This window comes from Myotis yumanensis, unplaced genomic scaffold, assembly GCF_028538775.1.
Source record: "Myotis yumanensis isolate MYYU_CA2020_CCGP unplaced genomic scaffold, mMyoYum1.0.hap1 SCAF_6, whole genome shotgun sequence".
Taxonomy (NCBI): Eukaryota; Metazoa; Chordata; class Mammalia; order Chiroptera; family Vespertilionidae; genus Myotis; species Myotis yumanensis.
In genome coordinates this window covers 39684426-39696853 of record NW_027223757.1, presented here as the reverse complement: position 1 = coordinate 39696853, position 12428 = coordinate 39684426, and the positions used below count along the sequence as shown (strand labels likewise).

The 12428-nt window shown below is 46.7% G+C and overlaps 1 pseudogene; it reads left to right on the top strand.

Moving 5' to 3' along the window:
• Positions 1-4204: 4204 nt before the first annotated feature.
• LOC139012840 (large ribosomal subunit protein eL33 pseudogene) lies at positions 4205-10881 on the top strand (annotated as a pseudogene).
• Positions 10882-12428: the final 1547 nt, after the last annotated feature.

The following is a 12428-nucleotide window of genomic DNA, read 5'->3' as shown; positions in this document are numbered from 1 at the left end:
GCTGACATAGAGATCAAAACATAGCACAGAAATGTTATACCTACTAAAACCATATATGTTGTTTTGATGAAGACTTATCCATTCAGAATAGTGGCTTCTGATCCACCAGAAAAGGTTTCATAAAAGTTCAGTCCTAAAACCCAGTACTTGGCTCATTCGTTGAGCCCCTCTTTCAGAGTCATTTCGGTTCTATCTACTCTTCCTTTCTACACAATTCAAATAGGGCCAGGGATCTTCTTTCCAGTCACCAGAAGACTAGAAACAACAAATCAAAAGGCAGAGCCAGAGGAAAAGTTGCTAGAAACCTTCATCTGAGAGTGGATAGAAGAGGTAGCTGGTACCTGGACAAAAGGAAGAAGAGCTTTACAAGGCACATGTATAAGAGCAGTTAGTGAGGAAGTTACAACCTGTCCACAGCTTCCCTGACATTAAGAAACACAGTAACTTGCTCATCATCATGTCACTAAGTCACCAAGACAAGGACAGACCATGATCAACTGTAACAAGATGAAGAGGTTCACAACTTTTTCATGGAATTCCTATAAATAATGGTTAAAGTTGTATTGCCTGAAGGATATCAGTAACACCAAGATAGCAAAAATGACTCATTCCCCAAGATTTCTAGATGGCCAAGTTTTACTTTGTGTATTAACATACAAGTTATCCCAGAGATAAGTCACACTGTCACTATTAAACTAGTTTCTGCTAATCATAATTGTATATCATCCAGGGACAAGTTCTCAGATTATGACACACTAATAGCTTCAACTGCATGAATCTCTAGCGCAAGTATGACTATTTTAGGAGGCCCTGAATTTCTGCTAGTACAGGTTTCATGACTGATTCTGGCAAGAGCAGGAGCCAGCCCAGGACTGTGGTTATTTTGCATACACCACGACTCTCTTTTTGGAGGACTTGGACTGTGTACAACGATCCCTCCCTTTTTGCATAATGATACTTTACTTCCTGGGTCATAAAAATATTATTTTACTAAAGAGGAAGAAGCTGGATTTGTGGCATATTTTTGTGCAATGATTTAACTTAATTTCCCATGCTCAAAATGAACCTGTTGGCTATGAGCTGACCAAATGGAATAATATATATCAAAATCAACAGGACCTTTTTATTCACTCTTTCGATCTACACACAGTCAAAAGTCCAACATAATCACCACCCCTAGTTTTTGGTTAAAGAACATTTTAAAACTTCTTATTATGGAAATTTTCAAACATCCACAAAATAGTATAATGAACCTCCATGTACCCATCATTCAGCTTCATCTATTATGAATCTTCTTGTCCATCTTAAATAGCCCACCTTAGTGTGCCCACACTAAACTCTTATTGTAATTTTCCAGCAGGCTGACAGTATTTGGGGCTGGCCTCCAGCAGAGCAGAGCAGCTAGGCATCCAACCATAAGGTGTGATTGGAAGGATGTTAAAAAGCTGTTTACCCCACAGATGATTAATGCCATCATTTGTGATTCATTCTTGGTACTAACCATTTCTCTCTCTCTCTCTCTCTCTCTCTCTCTTAAAATGCTCTTCTGCCCAGCCAGTGTGGCTCAGTGGTTGAGTGTTGACCTATGAACCAGGAAGTCATGGTGGTTCGATTCCTGGTCAGGGCACATGCCCGGGTTGCAGGCTTTATCTCCAGTAGGGGGCATGCAGGAGGCAGCAGATCAATGATTCTCTATCATTGATGTTTATCTCTCTCTCTCTACCCCCTCTCTACCTGCCTCTCTGAAATCAATAAAAATATAATTTAAAAATAAAATTAAAAATGCTCTTCTGATGGGAAATTCATAAAATCTTGTCAGTAGTTGGTATTTATCAGAGTAAGTTGGTTTTTATCAAATGATTGCTTCTAGAACAGATACTTGGGAGGGAGACCAACATCCCTGTAGCATGGGGATGGGCAGAGGCTGAAACAGGGGGAAGGAATAGAACAGGAGAGGTAAGAGAGACAAATTACAATGCTGGCCACGTTTAGCCTTAGGAGTATTACTTTTAAGAAGCTGCCTTGGAAAAAAATTATAATTGAAACATTTTTATTACCAATATTCAGGATTTGGGAGTGGTAGAAAGGATAAGGTAGAGAGTCCTTTTTATCATTAAAAAAATAATTTAAATCCATACTTTTTAGTTAAGATGATATTCAAAAGTTTTGAGCTGCCTCTATTTTAAGCAGCTGTGACACCTTAGGAAGAATCATTTTAGTGGTCTTTGTCACATAGTCTGTGAGAAGGGATTAGTTAGTAGGACTCTTTTTGCTGTTGTTGCTTGACAAATATGGTCCCTCTCCACAGGTTTTAGGACATCTGAGCAGCAGGAAGTGAATACTTTTTCAGAACTTCCAAAGAGGAAAGAGACGGAGTACTTGGCTGTTATTCTTTAAGGTTCAATATTAGGACATCTCTGATGGACTGGTGTAGGCCTGACTGAGGTTAGCTGGTAAAAAAGGAGCCTAGAATTCTGTCCATGCCCACGCCACCCTTGGCCATAAAAACTCACCATGAGTGAGGAGGAGTCTGGACCAGTGACTGAGACTTGGCTCTGTCTCACTTGAGGGAAAGTGGGTCTGGAGAGAACCTGTAGCTGACAGTAGAACTCCAGGGGGAGTTCTCAAATGGGGGTGAGTTTGCACAAGAGTCCCCTGGGGAGCTTAGGCAGGGTGCAGACTCCTGGGGCTCACCCTAGTCGTGGTTGGAAGATTTGGGGTGAGACACAGGAATCCTCGGATGATTCTAGCCAGAAAGTAGCCTGAAGGCCTTATTTTAAAAAACTGCAGCATGGCCCGGTGAGTCCCCATGAAGAAAATGCAAGTTAGGATTTCATAAGATCATGTTCACTTCCACTCATGAGACACCTCACAGCAGAGAGCAAGAAACTCACTCGTTCTGGTGCCACAGAAACTCCCCATGAACTTGGGTGATGTAATGTTGTCTCGATGGGCGATGCTGTCACATTGGTTCCTGCTCTGCACACTCCTTGGCTGGCACCCCGAGGGCGGGACACTGTGACTTTGATGGGCATCACTCACCACACTCCCCTGGTGATACACTCACCGTCAGGACACCTTCCTGGGGGTCTAGACTGCACAAAGGGAAGTCATCATCATTTTCAGTGCAGGAAGATATAAAATATTTTTTTTAAATCAAAGTGTACAGAGTGGAATCATCTCTATAGTATGATATCTACAGTGTACTGCCATTGACGGCCTTGCACAAAGCTGGGGGAGGAACACAGCCCACACCCTGACTCTCTCTCTCCTGCTCAGCCAGGCCCTTCTGAGGCCTGAACTATTGGGCACAGACATGGAAAACACTGACTCTCCACTTCTGATACTGTGTCACCAATCATCTCTGCTGAGAATTCCCTGAGCACCCCCCACGTGCATCCCCTGGGAAGGAAAAGCCATGACTCTCATCAAGGAGCATCCACACCAGGCAGAGAGCAAGGCTGAAGGAAAGCTAGGGTGCTCCTCCAGGCCCCCTGGACTTCTCCTTCCGAGAAGTTTCCCAGAGAACAGTTGTTTGTGTCATTATTTTCCCACTAGACAGTAGACTTTAGAAATGGTGGGAAAGAAAGTGACAGAAAGATTCGGGGGCCAGAGGGCTGAGGGCTTTGAGTCCGACAGCGTTTGGGATTTATCCTGCAGACAACAAACTCGCTGAAAGTTTCTGAGGATGAACACGCAGTGGCGGTGAGGCTGGTGGGTGGAGGAAGGAAGGTCTGCAGACGAAGTGGCCAGTGGGTGGCTACTCCAGGAGGAGAGCCCTGACCTGGAACTCCTGCCTGTCCCTCCCCAGGAACGAGCACTGCGTTGTGAGCCACACAGGTGGGTTGCAGCCACTTGTGCATGGGAACGGGTAACATAGTACAGCTGTTTGGAGACTCCAAAGAAGGTTGCACACACATGCGTTCCTCTGCACGGCCATTGGGAGTTAAGGAAGCCATCACCTGGCAGGGCCTTCCTGCCCCAGGAACTCTCTCAGGACTTCATGGTACCAGCTAGTCCCTGAAAGAGCTACTTTTCCAAACACATGCCCCAATGCCCAGTTAAAGAGTGCACATTTCAATTCAGTGGGATATTTGCTCGCTTTGGCTACATCGATGATTATTATGGCTATGATAAATACTGGGTCTCACAATAGCCACATTAACAAACAGGTGTCTGGGACTGCCACACTGATAGCAATAACATGACCTATCACACGGGCTATTCAGGTAACTAGGAAAAACTTCTTCATTATTGTTTATTTTACTTTCGCCCCCTTCGTCCCGCCTTCACTGTGTGGGTGGAAGTCACCACGTGAAGGCTCAGCCTGAAGGCCAAGTGGAGCTATTTCAAACAGCGAATACACAGTAGCATTGTGGTCCCAGGAGCCCTGAGAAGTGATGCCCAGCGCCTCCCCTGAGACCAGTGCTGTCCAATGGAAATATGAGCAAGCCACACATTGTCACCTCAAGTTCTCTAGTGGCCACGTTTAAAAAAAGTGAAACAGGTGAAGTAATTCTAATATTTTATTTAACCTAATATATCCAAAATACGATTTTACCATATGATCAATATAAAAATGATTAAAACTAGTGGAAATTTTTTTGTTTCTGTTGTTCCAAGTCTTAGAAACCTGGTATATATTGTACACAGACAGCACATTTCTCTTTGAAGCAGCCACTTTGCAAGTGCTAGTGGACAGCGCAGGGTGAGCCCCCTGGGAAGAGGCTGGCATGCCACTGGGCTGGGAACACTGCAGGCCAGCCGCGCTTTCTGGCACCAACCAGAGGGATTTAGCACGGGGCAGGAATAAGGGGAAATGCCCAACACTCGCCCCTCCTGGTGCCAACCGAGCAGAAGAAACTGTCTTTGAGTAGAGAAGAGTTAACAAAGAAAAAAGTGTTGTGGCAGAGGGAGGTGAGAAGAGGGGGAAAGGCCCTTTACAGGCTCAGAGATTCTGAGGCTCTAAGTCATCTAGCGGGACTCTGGGCTGTCAGGGAGGCGGGTGGCAGGCCCAGGCAGAAGGAGGAGAGGAAGAGGAAACAGGCGGGGAGGGATTACCGCTCAGAGGCCTCCTTAGAGGTGATCCTGTCTACCAGGGGCTCACGGAGCTCGCCAAGGAAGGAAGGAGCCAGCCACAGGGATGAAAGGAATGCCCTGAACAAAGCCAGGGGTTTCCTTCAACACAAAGGTGCAGGTGAAGCCAGGCAACCAGTGGCCAAATCACCCAGGGCCCTGTCCCAGCGACCAGGTCCTGAGGGGCGGGGGGTCCTAGCCTCCCCTCCAGCTTTCATAAATAAAATTCAAAATAGCACACTCTACAACCATCCCAGTGATGTCAGCTGATTCTAGGTGATTAACTGAGACAGGTGTGTAGCAGAGAGCGCTGCCGGATTCCCCCGTCTGTATCACTGAATGAATCAGCTCCGAGACTCTGAGTAATGCAGGGCAGGGCCGCCCGTTCAGGCTGCCATTTCCTAAAGAGAACTGGGATCTTTCCCAGATGTCCCAGGTTCAGCCAGGGGTGTGCGGGCAGGTACTAGTAAAAGTGCTGCATCACGCACCACAACCACAAGATTTGCTTCCGCCGCTCGGAGGAATTTCCCTGCCAAAGGCCACGAGTGTGAAGTGAGGCTTTAGAATCAGGCCTTAGCAACGAAAGTAGACACAAGACATTGACCTTGGGGACAGAGGCTTTGGGTCAAACGCCAGCCATAAGGTGTCAGGAGGACACGCAGTGCGGGCCAGGACTCCTTCGGTCCCCCCAGTACCAGTGGGACCACGAGCACGTTGGACAGCTGGTACATGTAGAAGCTTCTGTCCTCAGGCCGGTTTCTATAGAAATCACACATCCCTAGGCTGCTTGAAGGCCTGAGGGAGACTGACTCCACAACCCTGCAGTGCTGGGGGTCCCACCCGAGGCCACCCGGGCGGTGGTAGCTGTGTACCCACCAGGCCAGATTGCTTAGAGGCCACACATCTGGCAAACAAACAGGAGGGAAATGCGTTCGCCCTGGGCCTGCCCCACCCTCCTCTCTCCCACAGAGGAAGCAGCCTACTCCCAGAGTTCAAAGCCTCCCGACTGCTCCGGAAGCTGGGACAACATGTGCCCTCTTCGTGGGCTCCCTGCTCCAATTCCGAGAGGCCGCATGCGGGGGGCAGGCCCCTCCTGAGCCGTGGAGAGAGATGAAGTCCACACCTGACAGCAAAGAGGCAGCTGGAGGGAGGCTCGCTCCCGGGAGCCCGGCTGGGCCGACAATTATTTCTTATGACATGGTGTACATCATGCTGCTGGTTTCATTTCTGGTTATTACCTTCTATTAAAAAGCATCTTGAGTAAGATGATTATGGGGGCATCTCATTCCCGCCTCAGGAATCTACTCCCAAATTTTTAGTGAACTGTTGTTTTCCCTGGACACAGTATTATTTTTGTCCTTGTTATGGTTGTGATTATGTTAACTGCTAGTTGACAAGTAGCTCTTTTTATTAGCCATGGCTCACAACCCCTTTGCTCTGAGGTAAGCAGTATGGGGTGATGCCCATACAGGGCACAGAGAGGTCAAGCACCCCCGGGAGGTGTCTCCTGGCAAGGGCTCACCTCCTAGAATAGGGTGCTAGCATTTCGCCAGGGGCCAGGCATGCCAGAGGCATTCCTCACTTCCCCTTCCCCAACCACCTTGCCAGGACCAGTCCTGGGGACTGCGAGCAAATGAAGAAGAACAACGTGCCCAGAGTGGAGTCAGCTCCCCTCTGGGACCAGCCCTGTTCCCGTGCACTGGCCCGAGGGGTGTATGGGTCCCTGTGCTCTTGGTTTGAGTGACCTGCCTAGTAGGGACAGTCCAGTGGCAGACATGATGGTCTGGACTGATTGCAACCCAAAATGAAGAGTCAGAGCTTAGAAGTACAGATGGGCCCGAGTCTGTACTTAGACTAAACGCTGTGAGCCGTTGCCACGTGGCTCTCCCACCAGCGCTCACTCAACATGCCTGTCAGCATGTATTCTCTTTGTTCCTAACCCCAAACTTAGCATCTGCTGAATTCTGTCAGTGGCATCTCTCAGTCACCCAAGAGGGAAAAAAAATTATTTTTAATTACAAAATTACATGCTTATGGCAAAACAAAATGCAGAAGCTTATAAAGTAACAAATAAAAATATGCTCCCCCAACTGCCACTCTCCATCTCACTCCTCAGAAGTAACAGCGTTAACAGGCTGGTGGTAGCATTCTAGACTTTTTTCCTCTGCAACCAAGACCTATTTTCATTTGTCCTGATTATTATCTTTGACCCGACCCTTGCCTTCCTTCTAATCTCCAATTAGTCATCAGCTCCCACTAATTTTTCCTTTATGTTTTTCACATCTGTCCAATATTTCCATCCAAATTCCCATTGCCTTATACTTAAAATATCAGTGTTCCATAGTGAAATGAGCAAGGGCTTTAAAACTGAATAACTTATCTTCTTTCTCTATCTGCTCAAAGAAGTTAATAATACCTAGCTTTTTAAAAAGAATTCTTTATTGTTTAAAGTATTACATACAGTATTACATATGTCTCCTTTTCCCCCTATTGACCTCTCCCTGGTCACCCCTGTCCCCCAGCACATGCCCTTACCCCAACTAGTGCCTGTGTCCATTGGTGATGCTTATATGTACAATACCTGGCTTTTGAGGCTGATGAAAATGAGTAAAGTTGTCAAGTTATTTCATGTATTAACACCATGGTTAGATTAATCTCTTTAACACACTCCTTCCATTTTGACAGTCTCTCGCTCAAAACCTTTAAAAGGCTCCTCATTGTTTGTAGTACAGGAGGCAAATAGTCTTTAACTCACACATCAACTCCGGTTGATTGCTAGTGTCTGCTTGAGAGGTTGCCCCTGGGCCTGGTGGGAGACAGTGTGGGGTTAGATTAGCAATGTCTGCTAAGGGAGCCAAGGTGGCAGTGTCTGCATCCCTGATCTACAGAATCAAGTCACGTATTACTTCATGTCCTCTAGCCCCTACAGGACTCCCTCCTTACAGATGTCTTTCTCTCCCTCTGGCCCAGTCTCCTGATCTGCTGCACAAACCAGGTATTGGCACAGTTGGCTCACTTTCTCACCCCGCGCTCAAATGTTCTCTCTTCAGAGAGGCCAAGCACTCCTATCACATTGCCATCTGTTTTCTTCATAGCACGTCATGTCATCTCTGTCTGGTGTGGTCCTTATTTGTTTCCTTGTTTATCGTCTGTCTCCCTCACAGGAATCTGAGCATCTGAAGACTGGGACTGTCTCTTCTTCATCCGTGTGTCCCAAGAGCCTGGACCGCGGCCTGGCACCCGCAGGGCTCAGCACTGTGTGCCATCGAGAGCAGAGGCTTCTTTGATGACTGAATCCTGCCTTCCCAAGCAGACTGGGACTTGAGGCCAAGGATTGGATCTGATTTTTTGGTATCTGCCGTATATAGCCCAGCCTAAAAAAAAAGAAGGATTCAGTATTCCCAGTAAAACCTGGATTGGCTGATTTCTATGGTCTTCAAGGGGGGAGGGTCTTACTAAGATATTTGGGCCCATGAATTGCATCCGATTCTGTCCTCAAAGGCTGTAGGTCCCACCTATGTCCAATCTGCATTATTTTAGGCCACTTGTCTGCACTCCTGTTGGCGATTTCTCTCCGGACCTTCTCCTCAGTAGTTTTCACAAAACCACATGTTGCAGAGTTTCCGGTTTCCCAGAGATACCTGATGACGTGCTAGTTACCTGTGCCCTTTACGTCTTGACTATAATGCTTTTCCATTTTCTGTCTTAGCATTATGTGTCAGCACGAAGGAAAGCACAGAGAGGGCTTAGAATGTTAAAATCCATCGCTGGGAGAAATACCATGGCCCTCAGAAAAGCCCTCAGGACAGAAATGATGGGGAAGTTGGAGCACTCGGTCTCTTTTGCCAGTGTGTCCCTGTGCCTAAATATATTTCCCTTGGTCATTTTCTACTCCTAGACATGTTGTTTTAATTGAAGTTTGTTTTTTTTTTAAGTTTATTTATGTCTGAGATCACATAACACCAACACTGAAGAATACATTATGAAGGAAAAATGTTTTCACATTCTGCTACCCCCAACAACTGTTTTCTTTTCTCATGCTTCCTTCCAATCTTCCTTCATATGCAGATTCTTTCAAATAGTTATAATCAGGCTCCTTTGAGAAAGATGAACATTTGACTGCTAAGGCCAGTAATAATACATGTAAGAAAGCACCAAATATTCATAGTTTTTATAATAAGAGCCTTATTTCCCCCCAAATGCCTAGGTTTTAAATTGCTGAGGTATAAAATATTAAGGAAGAAAAGAATGAAAAGGTGTGGTGAAGGACACCCATGCTTTTGCAGGAAGACGTTTTATCTGATCCATTTTAGACAGGTTCCAGAGGATTGCTAAAGATAAGACACTTCCCTCTGCCTAACTCCCAGAGGAGTGGCTTCCATGGGCTTCGCATGCAGTCAGTCCTCATTATTTGCAGATTCTGTTTTTGCAGATTCATGTACTTGCTACAATTTATCTGTAATCCCACAGTCAATGCCCATGGCACTTGTGCAGTCGTTTGTGGACACGCACATGTGCAGAGCAGGGAAAGTGAGAGTCATCCAATGCGCACACCCGCAGCTGAGGTTGAACGAGGCAACGCTCTGCAGCTCTCGCACTGAAAACAAGTGACTGTCGCAGGCTATTTAATTCCATGCGATCTGCCTCTTTGTACTTTTTAGTGATTCCACTGTCTGAAATCGCCCCAGGCACACTGCTGAAGTGCTGTCTGGTGCTCCTAAGTGCAAGAGGACTGTGACGGCTCACAGAAAACATACACGTGTTAGATAAGATTTGTTTGGGCATAAATGACAGTGCTGTTGGCCGTGAGTTCAATGTTAACGAACCAACAATATATATTAAATGAGGTGTCTTGAAATAGAAACACACATAACACCAAGTTATGTGTTGACCCGTTGGTGAAAATGCTGTGACCAGAGGCTCACAGGGACCTACCTCAGTGTTTGCCCCGGGGACCATGGTCCCGTATTTGAGAATGCGGTGCTCCCAGGGACTTTATGGGACATACCACCACAAATAGCGAGAATTGGCTGTATAAACTGTGCATGCATGTGCATTTTTTGAGAGGGAGAGGACCATGACTTCTATCACATTTTCAAGGGGCATTGAGAAAGGTTCTGTCATTGCTTCAGACCTTCCATTATAAGAAACAGAGTGGAACAGACTACAGATCTCAGGAGAGGGAGGGAGCTGGATAAAAGAAGGTGAAGAGATTAGCCAAAAAGCATATATGCATAATGCATGGACATAGACAACAGTGTGGTGAAGGCCAGGAGCAGAGGAGATGGTTGGGAGCTGGGTGAAGGTGGGCAAAGGGGGATACATGGGGGACATCTGTAATGGTGTCAACAATTTTAAGAGAAAATAAATAAAAGAAAAATAGGGGGCTTTGCCTTCCTTTCTCCATATCTTGGAGCCCCGGAGGCTTGCTGGGGACAGATCTTCTATAACGACAATTACGTCTGGAAGGCTGTGGGCCAAGGCCATTTTTGCCAGCTATAAGTGGAGTCTCTGGAAGCAGAGGTAACACACAGCTCTTCTTAAAATTGAAGGTGTTTATGCTCAAGATGAAACTGAATTCTCTTTGGGCAAGAGATGTGCTTATGTGTACAAAGCAAAGAACAACACAGTGACTCCTGGTGGCAAACCAGACAAAACCAGAGTCGCCTGGGGAAGGTAACTCTTGCTCATGGAAACAGTGACAAGGTTCGTGCTAAATTGCAAAGCAACCTTCTTGCTAAGGCCAGTGGGCACAACATCCGTGTAATGCTTACCCCTCATGGATTTAAACTTATTGGAAAGTAAATAAATAACATGGATTTGTTCTCTTGAAGAAAGAAAAACAATGCTGGTCCTCTTGAGAAACCATGGGAGTGGCACAATGACTGGACAGATCAGCCCCAAGACCACACGGCTGCCATCTTGACCTGTGCTCCTTCCCAGGCCATGCAAAACAAGGGCTTCCCAGGCCAAGCAAAGCCTGCTGTGCTCCACAGACTGGAATTCAGAGGGCACTCAAGCAGCTTGGAGGAACGGTATGTGTCAGAACCCTAAGGAAACCGAGCACTCCCATCACCCCTCCTGTCTTTGGGAAGAGATATCCTTTCAGTAAAGAAAAGCCAATGTGTAAAACTTAGCATGTAATAACAGCTGCTGTTCACGGAATGCTTATTAGGAGCTAGTGTTCTCTCACGCAACTCTTACAACCACTGCAGGAGGGAGGGAATAACTAGCCCTAATTACCAGATGAGGAAACTGAGACTTGCTCAGGAAACCAGGCTCTGGTGGTGGTGGGGGAGGGAGGGGGCGTGGTGGGGCTGGGGGCTGGGACTGGAGCTTGGATGTGCAGGATTTCAAAGCCCACACTCCTAACCGCTAGGTTAAGCTTACGCTGCGCAGCTGGGTGATGACTGTTTGCCCCCATCCTCTACCCCAGTCCCTGACCAGTAGGAAGCCCAGTGTGCTCAAGGTGTGATTCACTTTCCCAACATCTGTCCTATACGCTTCTCAGAAGCCCGTCAGCCACGGTGGAGGGAAGCGTGACGCTGCACTCCAGGGTGGTGAAGTGTAATTCTCAGGCTGTTCTCAGATCATGTTGAGGTGGCCAATTCTAAGACTTTCTAAAAATAGGTGGCAAATTCTAGGAGTTCCTAAAAATAGCATTGGGACTTCTGCTTTGCTTAAGGGATTATTCTGACCTTTTCGCCTGCAAGCCCCCACCCCTCAGGGTGACAATTTCACTGCTTTGCATGACATTTGGTTTCTCTCACATGTGGCCGGTAGGATTATAGTTACAGGAAGTCGGAGAGAACCTCTAACCTCCTTCTGTGCTATTTATTGCTTTTCATTCTTTCTCTTCTACTCCTCACCCCCACTTTGGTTTCTTGGGTCTTTGAGAACCCCTCCCTGCTGGTAGCCACATTTGGTGCATGCTGTTCTCCCAGGCGGAGGGAGGGTTCCCCATCACCCAGTCCCAGCTCTTTGGGGGAGGTGCTGCCTGAAGTCATGTAATAGCCCCATGTTCATCCAGTTCCAACCTATAAAACACGAGGCAATCACACTTACCCAGGGCAGGTGGTGGGAGGACTAGCCAGTTACTGGACACAGGACTTGAGAGCGGCAGGTGAAAGGCTTTCATAGGTAAGTGTTATTATGAGTGTGATCCTTCTCTTCAGCTCTCAGCTTCCTGCTAGTCACACAACACCAGCCATTCTCCAGGGAAGAGGAATGTTATCACATTGCTGAGCTACATGTGAAACAGAATCAACATTCAGGGCAGAGTCCAAATTCTTAACATAGGCTCTGTAGAGCGGCAGTTTCTGCTGCTAGAACATGTGTGTTAACACAATAGT